General features: G+C 26.3%; 1 pseudogene; it reads right to left on the bottom strand.

The window, feature by feature from the left end:
- Positions 1–4814: 4814 nt before the first annotated feature.
- On the bottom strand, positions 4815–5810 carry LOC102605745 (mitogen-activated protein kinase kinase kinase ANP1-like; annotated as a pseudogene).
- Positions 5811–14025: the final 8215 nt, after the last annotated feature.

Genomic DNA, 14025 nt, shown 5'->3' with positions numbered 1-14025 from the left:
CTATTGAATCTATGAGCTATCTTATGAATTATGATGGATTGAGTGTCAAGGTACTCTTCCATGAATATGAAATTAAGTCAAGACTTATTATGTACTCCATGGGAATTATACTTAGCACCGAGTGGATATTGAATATGAGATCCAAGCTCCCCCACTAGAAAGTGCGGGTTTCTAGAAAGTATCTCTTGAGATGGAAGCTCCCCCGCTAGAAAGGACGGGTTTCTAGTAACAATCTACGTATCCCATAAACTATGTGCCCACATAGGTCTTTAGCTAGTGGATCCACCTAAAAGCTATTATGATGGTGGTCTTACCTTAGGCAAGTAGGACAACTCTTTTCGGTGTGGGTAACACCGGATTCCATGTTAAGCTCACATGGTCTATGTCAGTTAAGGCTTATTCCCACTATGAACAAGAAGATGAATTATGAACTATGGTTACTCAAGAAGCTTTACTTAGCATGAGTAGGATTATGGATCTTATTCATGCATTGCACAAGTAGACTTTGAGGGTATTTATGGTATGTTTCTCATATGGTATGATGATCTATGAAATGAACATGATTATGACTTATGCATTCCCTTTTTCCTTCAAGATGATGTTGTAACTTAATGAATTGCATGCATTCAACTAAAATGTCCTTTTTTGCATTTTTGTACTAACCCCTATTTTCCTACATTTTTCCCAAGTGTAGGGTCCGGTTCTTAAGGCGGTCATCATTTGGTTCAAGCTTGGATTCGACTATTCTCCTTGCTTGTGGTGAGTCCTCATGATTTGAGGACGGGAGATTCACTTTGAGTTTCATTCTTGTATTTTCACTTTCGAATTATGTTGTTTTGGGCTGTGACCCTATTTTGACTCAAGTATTGTAATAGATGGCTAATAGAGACAAGTCTAGACTTCCGCTTTGCTTTTATGAAAACTTCTAAAGACTTGAAATGTGTTTTACTCTTATTGTTCTAATGCTTTATGTTATGATATGCTAAGTCTCTTACATGGTGCCTTTAGGGGGTATTATGTGCCTTGTTACGTCTAGGGGTACCCTTGGATCGTGACACTTGTATTTTACCCATATGTGTCGATACTCTTATAGGTTAATAATAGATTTGAAATCCATATATGTATGGCCGAAATACAAGTGATCCAACTCATTAAAATATGAATAAAATGGATTGATTTTATAAATATGGACTAAAATTGTCAGCTCTCGTGTAGTTGTAACACCTCGTAAATTCTTTGCTAAAAATCTGAATCATTCGTCGTGAGTTTATTAAATTGAGCTGGGTTATATCCTACTTATACATGTGTTAAGCTTCATTCCTATGTGTGAGAAGTGTATCAGATGTGGTTTAGAGTCATAAGGGACGATCTCTATCACAAAGCCAAGTTCAAATATTTCCTACTGACTAAGTTTTCGCATGAGTTCATGTAAGAGTCAACTTTAAATGACCATATCTCTTATAATATGAAGAGTTGGGTGATTCATAACCTATCAAATTAAAGGTCAATGGGTCTTTCCAACTCCATCGACCGTTTGTCAATGAGTCCAAAGTACGTAAGACATTATGACTTATGTATCAGAGATTCTCCAACCTGGTGGAAGTCTGCGACCAGGTCCGTGACAGAGAGGAAGCACAAACCTCACTGCCTATTTAAATGAAATGTCATCTTCCAATTCTGGTTATTATTTTTTTAGGGTATTTTTGTCCTGGAAATTTTTGGAGGGAGTTATCGAAATGATTTTAAACGTGTAAAAAAACATTTTTTCTTAATTACATCCTCTCATTCACTCAAAAATTCCTATGCTCAAGAACGTCAAGAAACTTCAAGGCTAGAGTTCATCTTCCAAGGTTCTTCATCAAGTTTCATCAGTAAATTATGTAGGACTATCTCCTCGTGTAACACCTTGTTCTTCCCCACAAACTACGATGTCATGATTCAAACGAATCCATCATGAATGAATTAGGGTAAATCGAAACCCCATATTCTTGAATTGCTCTTGATTCTTCATGAAACCCCAAGAACTCTCCATGAAAGTATTTCAATTTCTTGATAATTCTTTAATTACCCATGAGTTTTTATAAGATTTCCTCTATGAAAGTATTTTAATTTCTTGATAATTCTTTTACACGTGTTTTCAAAGATTTTCCACATGAAATTATGAATGATTACTAAAAGAAGAAATTCTTATCTTGAGAACTACTTCAATGATTTTCTTTATAACTTCTTGATAACTCTTTGGCGATTTCTTAATATTTTCTTGGAAATTTTTATATTATGAACCTTAGAACTATGAGTTATGAAAGTTCCCAAATTAAGACCATATGATGCGATCTTATGATTCTCTATACAACTTTATTATTATGATATGATATATGTCTCTCATGAATTCAAAATTATGATACGTGAAATGTAACCTCATGACGTGATGATATGAATGAAATTTATGAGCTATGGTTCTTAAATGTTATGAATATAAGTCTTCGGTCTAATCCATGAGCTAAAAAAAGCTAAGTAGTCGATCGAAAAGGCAAACGTCTAAATGACAAACTCTGAAACTATGTTTGTCGACATAGGTTAAGGATCATACCGATGGTTCAGGTGACTTCTTTTATGCTTATGGTAAGGACTAGGTATGAATCCATATGATATGTACACGTATATCTCTTACTCGATAAGGTATGAGATAACTTAATTGATCGGGTTGAGATCAGACTCCATGTGCTCACATGATGGTTCATATTGGTTACAATATTAACCTCCCATAAAGAACTAAAATATGATAAAAGAGGTATCCCTAAGGCAGTCTGAACGACCTCATCTCTTAACCTTCATATGTTACGACTATGATTATGCTAGCTGCTTATACTGATCTTGATATGTATCTTATGTTTCATTCCACATTTTAACATACAGTACAATTTCATATGTACTTACATCCCTTCCACCAGACGTGCTGCATCTTTTACTGATGCATACGGTACACTGACACGTGATCAAGCCACTTGCTATGTTCTATGTGAACCCCTCTTTGTTTTCTTAGGGAATAGCCTACATCTTTTCAGTGGTTTATGTTTACCTGTTTAAGGTATACCGGAGGCCTTATTCTGGTAGGTATTACTCAGTTATGTTTAGAAACTTCATAGATAGATAGATGAATAGTAATGTTTCATTTGGATCTTCATGTACTTTATTTGACAGTAGTTTTAAGTTTCTATGACTCACGTTATGAAATCTATTTTTATGAAACATGTCTTTTTTAAATGCATTCTCCCGCTCATGTTTAGATGTATGCTCATGTTCAATGCCATGTTATGAATACGCTCGGGCTAGTAATGACATCGAGTGTCGGCCACGTACAAGGTGTAGGCTTAGGACAGGACAATAGTATATATAACAAATTTGTTTCCTAATTTTTCTGTTTTCCTTTTCATAGTGCTAGTAGGAGATATTCTATTCAATTTTTTCTAATTTACTACTTTTAATATATGGAAATTTAAAGCTGTATAAATGTTTATAAATTATTCACCAGAAGTTGTACATCATTGCGACATAATTCAAAAGAAAGACATTCAGATAAAGTCATATCTCATCTAGAAAATAAAATTTCCTTATTGATGTCTGTTAACGTATTTAATGTCCTATGAAGTATATATGATTTAAATCTTCAACCATAATGTAATGTTTTGTACTTGTAGGACCAAGTGGATGGGTTTTGAAGTTCGTTTGTTTGCTGTACAAACATGAGAAAAGGAATGATGAAGTTGGAAAGCAATCATTCCATATGTTACATATACTAATATATATGGGAGAAAATAGAGGGGATTTATATTTTTAAGGTTTTAGCATTAATAGTTATGGATTCATATATACTATATATATGTGTTACTCATAATTTTAGTGAACTTTTACCTATAGATGGTATTGCAACATTGGATCCCCCCTGGGAGAAAACCTAAATGAATTACTACTATTGGGAGAAACTTTTAGGGGTTGTTAATACTATATCAATAGGTAGTAGGTACAAGTGTATGGGCAAGAGTATGGGCAAGTGTAAGTAAGAATGGTAGGTGTACAAGTGTCATAAAGTAAGTGTAAATGTTAAAAATATGATGACAAGTGTAGGGTATGTCATCATATTTTTAACATTTACACTTACTTTATGACACTTGTACACCTACCATTCTTACTTACACTTGCCCATACTCTTGCCCATACACTTGTACCTATTACCTATTAATATAGTATGACTACTTTATAGTTATCCAATTCTATTCTTCTACTACAATACAAAAGAGATATTTAGTGATATTAGATTTTCTTTTAATATTGCCGCAAAAATATTTTACAGCAATTGAGTTAATCTAATTGCATCCAGAATCGCTAAAAGCCTTTAATGACACTTATATAGGGTGCTGATTATAAATAGCCATAGTTATTATTGTTGCTAAACATTATGTAGCGACAATTATATTATTGCAGCTAAATATTTTATTTGTTGTAGGGTATATGAAATAAAATAATCCCGAGACTAATTAATACCCTTTAAGATGTTAGACACAACTTGTAATGTTCCTTGGACGTTTGTATAATAAGATCAGGGTTTATTATGATCAACTCAGGGACTCTCACATACTATGACAGGAGATTTGTTCCTTTCACGCTTCTCTTTCATAATTTAAAGCTACATTAGGGATAATTAAATCTAAAGCTGCGTACATACCCCAAACAACAAATCCGTAAGAGAGGATGAAGCCCATACATACTTCTTACTACTTTGCATACATTACAAACCAATGTTGTATTGCCAGAAACTAGCAGCTTTGGGAGGAGTCTCCGCCTTCAGAATCTGCACCAAGTTCTGAGTTTCCGCTTTCAGAATCTGCACCAATTTCTGTAACCATATCACGAACGTGTGTCTGTCTCCTTAATGCTTTGTTTTGGCGTAGCCGTGAAAAGTACATGGAATGATAACCAGGCCTCTTCCTCGTGAACTCTGGAGGTTGGACAATGTCAGCTATTTTCAGAAAAGAGTGATTCAAGAGCATGTCTGCAGTCCAACGCGAGCTTGGATTCTTGACCAGACATTTATTCAGGAAATCTTTTGCCTCCCTAGATAGTTTGGGATTCTCAAAATTTGGTTCCGAATTTGATGATTCCCGTAGGGGTTTCCAGTGATCATCTCGTAAACAGTGCATCCAAGTGCCCAAATATCAACTTCTAGACCGTACTCCTGCTTAAGTAGAGATTCAGGTGCCATGTACCTTTTAGTTCCTCTGAGCCCCTGCTTCTGCGTCCTGTTTTTGTTCCGAAGTCAGGGCAAGCCCGAAATCAGCAATCTTTGCCACTACAGCCGAACCATAACCATTAGTAGTAGTAAGAAGAATGTTGTGTGGTTTTATGCCACAATGAATGATCCCTTTTTTGTGAATCAAACTGAGCCCTAAAAGAATATTCTTGGTGTGCTTTTGGATTTGAATCTCAGGCAATCCTCGTTCACCAAGACGATCAGCAACACTTCCAACTGAGGCATATTCGAGCAGCAAATTGTAAAGATGTGAGTCATCTTCTTGGGTGACTTTAAATCCAAAACATCGAATAAGTTGAGGACAATCACCAAACATTCTTAAAAATTTCCTTTCATTTTGAAGAGACTGAGAGTGACTCAACGTACAAGATTTAACGACAATGACAGATGGAACATTCATAGGAGAATCAGTATCAGTAAAAGCCAATGAAACAAAACCATAGCTTCCTTTCCCCAATGTTCCACCTCTCTTCCACATAAATTCTGCTTCTTTTTCCTCCATTATAATAATTTCAGAGTGCTTTTTTCTTGGAATGTGAGTCTCTTTTCTCAATGTAGTATAAGAGAGGCAAAAGGGCCGATTGGATGGATTGAAAATGGATTGGATCGTAAACTATCCATTTTATATACATAGAAATGTATTTGGTCAAATATGAATTAGATCCTAGTAATCTATTCATATAAATATAGATAAATATGAATTAGAATAAATGATCCTAACCCATTTTTACCCTTCTTGGATTCTATTATGGACTTTTATTTAGTTCTTCCCTACTCGAATTCTTTTTTTTCCTATTTTAGTTCTTCTTATCTATTTATTTTTTTCATGTCTTTAAAATATATTCTAAAAGTATATTTACCGTCCATATTCTTATAGGTTACAATAAATTTAAATTCATATTTATCCAAGTGATTCAATTCATTAATATATGAATAAAATGTATTCATTTATAAATGTGGACTGCTAACAATTTAAAATATTTTTAAAATCATATAAAAATTTCAATAACTTCTCAAATTCCATAATATAACACTTAAATACTACATATTATATATTAATTACTATACTATAAATGACTTAAATACTCCATATTATCTATTACAATAATTAACAATTATTTGACACTTTAAATTCTATCAATGCCATATAAATTAGGATAAAAAACCTAACATATAATATTTAAATATATTTAAAAATAATATAAGTAATACTATACATTACAATAATTAACAGCTTAATTATTTAAAACTTATATAAAAAATTTAATTGACTCTCTAAATTCTATTGGTACCACATAAAATGGATTATATGATAAACATATATTGTTTGAAATTGACGAAAAAGAAACTATAAATTACAATAATTAACAAAATAAATCTCTCGACTCCAACAAATCTATCAATTAATGCCACATAAATTGGGACATGGCAAATAACATATATTATTAAAAAATTAGGTTCAAAATGTACTATAAAATACAATAATTAACAACTTAATATATTAAAGAGACATATAAAAAATGGTTAATATTTGAAATTCTGCATGTGCCACATAAATTAGAACAAATAGAGTAATAAATATTACTTTCAAAATTATGTTAAAAAAAAGTACTACAAATCACAATAGCTAACAATTTAAAATATTTTTAAAATCATATAAAAATTTCAATAACTTCTCAAATTCCATAATATAACACTTAAATACTACATATTATATATTAATTACTATACTATAAATGACTTAAATACTCCATATTATCTATTACAATAATTAACAATTATTTGACACTTTAAATTCTATCAATGCCATATAAATTAGGATAAAAAACCTAACATATAATATTTAAATATATTTAAAAATAATATAAGTAATACTATACATTACAATAATTAACAGCTTAATTATTTAAAACTTATATAAAAAATTTAATTGACTCTCTAAATTCTATTGGTACCACATAAAATGGATTATATGATAAACATATATTGTTTGAAATTGACGAAAAAGAAACTATAAATTACAATAATTAACAAAATAAATCTCTCGACTCCAACAAATCTATCAATTAATGCCACATAAATTGGGACATGGCAAATAACATATATTATTAAAAAATTAGGTTCAAAATGTACTATAAAATACAATAATTAACAACTTAATATATTAAAGAGACATATAAAAAATGGTTAATATTTGAAATTCTGCATGTGCCACATAAATTAGAACAAATAGAGTAATAAATATTACTTTCAAAATTATGTTAAAAAAAAGTACTACAAATCACAATAGCTAACAATTTAAAATATTTTTAAAATCATATAAAAATTTCAATAACTTCTCAAATTCCATAATATAACACTTAAATACTACATATTATATATTAATTACTATACTATAAATGACTTAAATACTCCATATTATCTATTACAATAATTAACAATTATTTGACACTTTAAATTCTATCAATGCCATATAAATTAGGATAAAAAACCTAACATATAATATTTAAATATATTTAAAAATAATATAAGTAATACTATACATTACAATAATTAACAGCTTAATTATTTAAAACTTATATAAAAAATTTAATTGACTCTCTAAATTCTATTGGTACCACATAAAATGGATTATATGATAAACATATATTGTTTGAAATTGACGAAAAAGAAACTATAAATTACAATAATTAACAAAATAAATCTCTCGACTCCAACAAATCTATCAATTAATGCCACATAAATTGGGACATGGCAAATAACATATATTATTAAAAAATTAGGTTCAAAATGTACTATAAAATACAATAATTAACAACTTAATATATTAAAGAGACATATAAAAAATGGTTAATATTTGAAATTCTGCGTGTGCCACATAAATTAGAACAAACAGAGTAATAAATATTTTTTTCAAAATTATGTTAAAAAAAAGTACTACAAATCACAATAGCTAACAATTTAAAATATTTTTAAAATCATATAAAAATTTCAATAACTTCTCAAATTCCATAATATAACACTTAAATACTACATATTATATATTAATTACTATACTATAAATGACTTAAATACTCCATATTATCTATTACAATAATTAACAATTATTTGACACTTTAAATTCTATCAATGCCATATAAATTAGGATAAAAAACCTAACATATAATATTTAAATATATTTAAAAATAATATAAGTAATACTATACATTACAATAATTAACAGCTTAATTATTTAAAACTTATATAAAAAATTTAATTGACTCTCTAAATTCTATTGGTACCACATAAAATGGATTATATGATAAACATATATTGTTTGAAATTGACGAAAAAGAAACTATAAATTACAATAATTAACAAAATAAATCTCTCGACTCCAACAAATCTATCAATTAATGCCACATAAATTGGGACATGGCAAATAACATATATTATTAAAAAATTAGGTTCAAAATGTACTATAAAATACAATAATTAACAACTTAATATATTAAAGAGACATATAAAAAATGGTTAATATTTGAAATTCTGCATGTGCCACATAAATTAGAACAAATAGAGTAATAAATATTACTTTCAAAATTATGTTAAAAAAAAGTACTACAAATCACAATAGCTAACAATTTAAAATATTTTTAAAATCATATAAAAATTTCAATAACTTCTCAAATTCCATAATATAACACTTAAATACTACATATTATATATTAATTACTATACTATAAATGACTTAAATACTCCATATTATCTATTACAATAATTAACAATTATTTGACACTTTAAATTCTATCAATGCCATATAAATTAGGATAAAAAACCTAACATATAATATTTAAATATATTTAAAAATAATATAAGTAATACTATACATTACAATAATTAACAGCTTAATTATTTAAAACTTATATAAAAAATTTAATTGACTCTCTAAATTCTATTGGTACCACATAAAATGGATTATATGATAAACATATATTGTTTGAAATTGACGAAAAAGAAACTATAAATTACAATAATTAACAAAATAAATCTCTCGACTCCAACAAATCTATCAATTAATGCCACATAAATTGGGACATGGCAAATAACATATATTATTAAAAAATTAGGTTCAAAATGTACTATAAAATACAATAATTAACAACTTAATATATTAAAGAGACATATAAAAAATGGTTAATATTTGAAATTCTGCGTGTGCCACATAAATTAGAACAAACAGAGTAATAAATATTTTTTTCAAAATTATGTTAAAAAAAAGTACTACAAATCACAATAGCTAACAATTTAAAATATTTTTAAAATCATATAAAAATTTCAATAACTTCTCAAATTCCATAATATAACACTTAAATACTACATATTATATATTAATTATACTATACTATAAATGACTTAAATACTCCATATTATCTATTACAATAATTAACAATTATTTGACACTTTAAATTCTATCAATGCCATATAAATTAGGATAAAAAACCTAACATATAATATTTAAATATATTTAAAAATAATATAAGTAATACTATACATTACAATAATTAACAGCTTAATTATTTAAAACTTATATAAAAAATTTAATTGACTCTCTAAATTCTATTGGTACCACATAAAATGGATTATATGATAAACATATATTGTTTGAAATTGACGAAAAAGAAACTATAAATTACAATAATTAACAAAATAAATCTCTCGACTCCAACAAATCTATCAATTAATGCCACATAAATTGGGACATGGCAAATAACATATATTATTAAAAAATTAGGTTCAAAATGTACTATAAAATACAATAATTAACAACTTAATATATTAAAGAGACATATAAAAAATGGTTAATATTTGAAATTCTGCGTGTGCCACATAAATTAGAACAAACAGAGTAATAAATATTTTTTTCAAAATTATGTTAAAAAAAAGTACTACAAATCACAATAGCTAACAATTTAAAATATTTTTAAAATCATATAAAAATTTCAATAACTTCTCAAATTCCATAATATAACACTTAAATACTACATATTATATATTAATTATACTATACTATAAATGACTTAAATACTCCATATTATCTATTACAATAATTAACAATTATTTGACACTTTAAATTCTATCAATGCCATATAAATTAGGATAAAAAACCTAACATATAATATTTAAATATATTTAAAAATAATATAAGTAATACTATACATTACAATAATTAACAGCTTAATTATTTAAAACTTATATAAAAAATTTAATTGACTCTCTAAATTCTATTGGTACCACATAAAATGGATTATATGATAAACATATATTGTTTGAAATTGACGAAAAAGAAACTATAAATTACAATAATTAACAAAATAAATCTCTCGACTCCAACAAATCTATCAATTAATGCCACATAAATTGGGACATGGCAAATAACATATATTATTAAAAAAATATTTAAATAATTAAGCTGTTAATTATTGTAATGTATAGTATTACTTATATTATTTTTAAATATATTTAAATATTATATGTTAGGTTTTTTATCCTAATTTATATGGCATTGATAGAATTTAAAGTGTCAAATAATTGTTAATTATTGTAATAGATAATATGGAGTATTTAAGTCATTTATAGTATAGTAATTAATATATAATATGTAGTATTTAAGTGTTATATTATGGAATTTGAGAAGTTATTGAAATTTTTATATGATTTTAAAAATATTTTAAATTGTTAGCTATTGTGATTTGTAGTACTTTTTTTTTTATATAATTTTGAAAATAATATTTATTACTCTGTTTGTTCTAATTTATGTGGCAGATGCATAATTTCAAATATTAACCCTTTTTTATATGTCTCTTTAATATATTAAGTTGTTAATTATTGTATTTTATAGTACATTTTGAACCTAATTTTTTAATAATATATGTTATTTGCCATGTCCCAATTTATGTGGCATTAATTGATAGATTTGTTGGAGTCGAGAGATTTATTTTGTTAATTATTGTAATTTATAGTTTCTTTTTCGTCAATTTCAAACAATATATGTTTATCATATAATCCATTTTATGTGGTACCAATAGAATTTAGAGAGTCAATTAAATTTTTTATATAAGTTTTAAATAATTAAGCTGTTAATTATTGTAATGTATAGTATTACTTATATTATTTTTAAATATATTTAAATATTATATGTTAGGTTTTTTATCCTAATTTATATGGCATTGATAGAATTTAAAGTGTCAAATAATTGTTAATTATTGTAATAGATAATATGGAGTATTTAAGTCATTTATAGTATAGTAATTAATATATAATATGTAGTATTTAAGTGTTATATTATGGAATTTGAGAAGTTATTGAAATTTTTATATGATTTTAAAAATATTTTAAATTGTTAGCTATTGTGATTTGTAGTACTTTTTTTTAACATAATTTTGAAAGTAATATTTATTACTCTATTTGTTCTAATTTATGTGGCACATGCAGAATTTCAAATATTAACCATTTTTTATATGTCTCTTTAATATATTAAGTTGTTAATTATTGTATTTTATAGTACATTTTGAACCTAATTTTTTAATAATATATGTTATTTGCCATGTCCCAATTTATGTGGCATTAATTGATAGATTTGTTCGAGTGGAGAGATTTATTTTGTTAATTATTGTAATTTATAGTTTTTTTTTCTGTCAATTTCAAACAATATATGTTGTTAATTGATAGATTTTTTGGAGTGGACTATTTTTTTATTAATTATTGTGATTTATTGTTTCTTTTTCGTCAATTTCAAACAATATATGTTTATCATATAATCCATTTTATGTGGTACCAAGAGAATTTAGAGTTAATTAAATTTTTTATATAAGTTTTAAATAATTAAGCTGTTAATTATTGTAATGTATAGTATTACTTATATTATTTTTAAATATATTTAAATATTATATGTTAGGTTTTTTATCCTAATTTATATGGCATTGATAGAATTTAAAGTGTCAAATAATTGTTAATTATTGTAATAGATAATATGGAGTATTTAAGTCATTTATAGTATAGTAATTAATATATAATATGTAGTATTTAAGTGTTATATTATGGAATTTGAGAAGTTATTGAAATTTTTATATGATTTTAAAAATATTTTAAATTCATAACTATATATTTCAATGTACAAGATTTTGATAAAATAAAATCTTTAAAGTTAAATTATAATGTTTTTGAAATTTAAATTATTAAAACATATATAATGATTTTATAGGAAAAAATAATATCATATAAAATTAAATGAAAAGGATAATAAATTCAACTTTTACCATGATAAGGTTGAAGAATATTATTTAAGTGGAAGGAGGTGGGGCCCACTTATATATGTACAAGTACTTTAATGCAATGGAAGGACCAACATTGTACAAGTACTTTAATGCAATGTTGGTCCTTTCCAACTCTCACTTCTAAATAAGGAGATATAGCATATTTGTTTCCCAGTTTTTATGTTTTCCCCTTTCATAGTGCTAGTTGGGGAAATTTTATTAATTTTTTCCTTATTTACTACTTTTATTATATGAAAATTTAAAGCTATAAAAAATTTAGTAAAATATTAACCATAAAATAGCAAGCAATTATATAAGTTGGATTGCGACTTATTAAAAAGAATAACGAATCAAGTGAAGAACTATTACTACTTAATTCCAAATCCTAAGACAATTCTCATTTTGCAATTCTAATTGAAATAACTTGTTTTTGGAATTTTATTTGTTGGAAAAATATAAATTGAGGCTCTATATTAAAATGAATTTGTAACTTTAATTCTTAATTATGGAAAAATTGTGCAAGTTGGAAACAAATCAGTTTCTATTTAATATCCTCAAATAAAAAGTATAAACAAACTCCATTATTTTTAAAACAAAACTATATTTATAACCTATAAGCTAAAAATAAATTAAAATGAAAAAGTAAAAATAAAAATGAAAAAGAAGAATTAAAAAGTAAGCAACTTGTAATTAGATCATGTAATTATCATCAATTTACAACCCCTTCTTGAGAATTGAAGAGTGTAATTACTCATGTCAATTACACTCAAGTACTTATTGACCAATAAAACACGCCAGACAATATAATTACACTCAATTATACCAAATCCAATTACCTGAATGACTTGCCATTAGCATATCTTTTAGGCATATGAGTTCACTGAATATTTAACCATTATATTCTATGAGAAATTATTCCTCAATCTTACATTTTTTCATTTAAATGAGTGTTGGATTGATCTTGATGCTGATTGTTATTATGCACAATTTATTCTTATTTTTTATTTATAATAGACATAAAAATCATGTGCGACGTACATAAACTATCATGTTTAACAATTTTAATTAATATAGAACTTTATGATGTCGTTTATTCATTTTGATCGTATGCCTATTAGACTAAAACACAATGTATCACAATTTTTTAACATAAAATCACCACTGTTACCTCACAAAGCAACCCTCTTTGTCTCTCTTTTCAAGTTTTACATATTATTGAAATAATTTATAACTATACTTGTTTATGTCCTTAATTGTTTTTTCCTATTGTAATTCATTATTAGGCGAAATCTAACTTATTTATTGGCTTATGTACAAATAAAGAAAATTAAATAGAGGTTGTAACAAACACTAAAATGGTTGTAGTGATTTTCTCAACTCAACAATTAAACAATAGAGAGAACAAACTAACAAGCTTTGATT

Source organism: Solanum tuberosum, unplaced genomic scaffold (assembly GCF_000226075.1).
Source record: "Solanum tuberosum cultivar DM 1-3 516 R44 unplaced genomic scaffold, SolTub_3.0 scf00735, whole genome shotgun sequence".
Classification (NCBI taxonomy): domain Eukaryota; kingdom Viridiplantae; phylum Streptophyta; class Magnoliopsida; order Solanales; family Solanaceae; genus Solanum; species Solanum tuberosum.
This window is presented reverse-complemented; position numbering and strand designations above follow the sequence as displayed.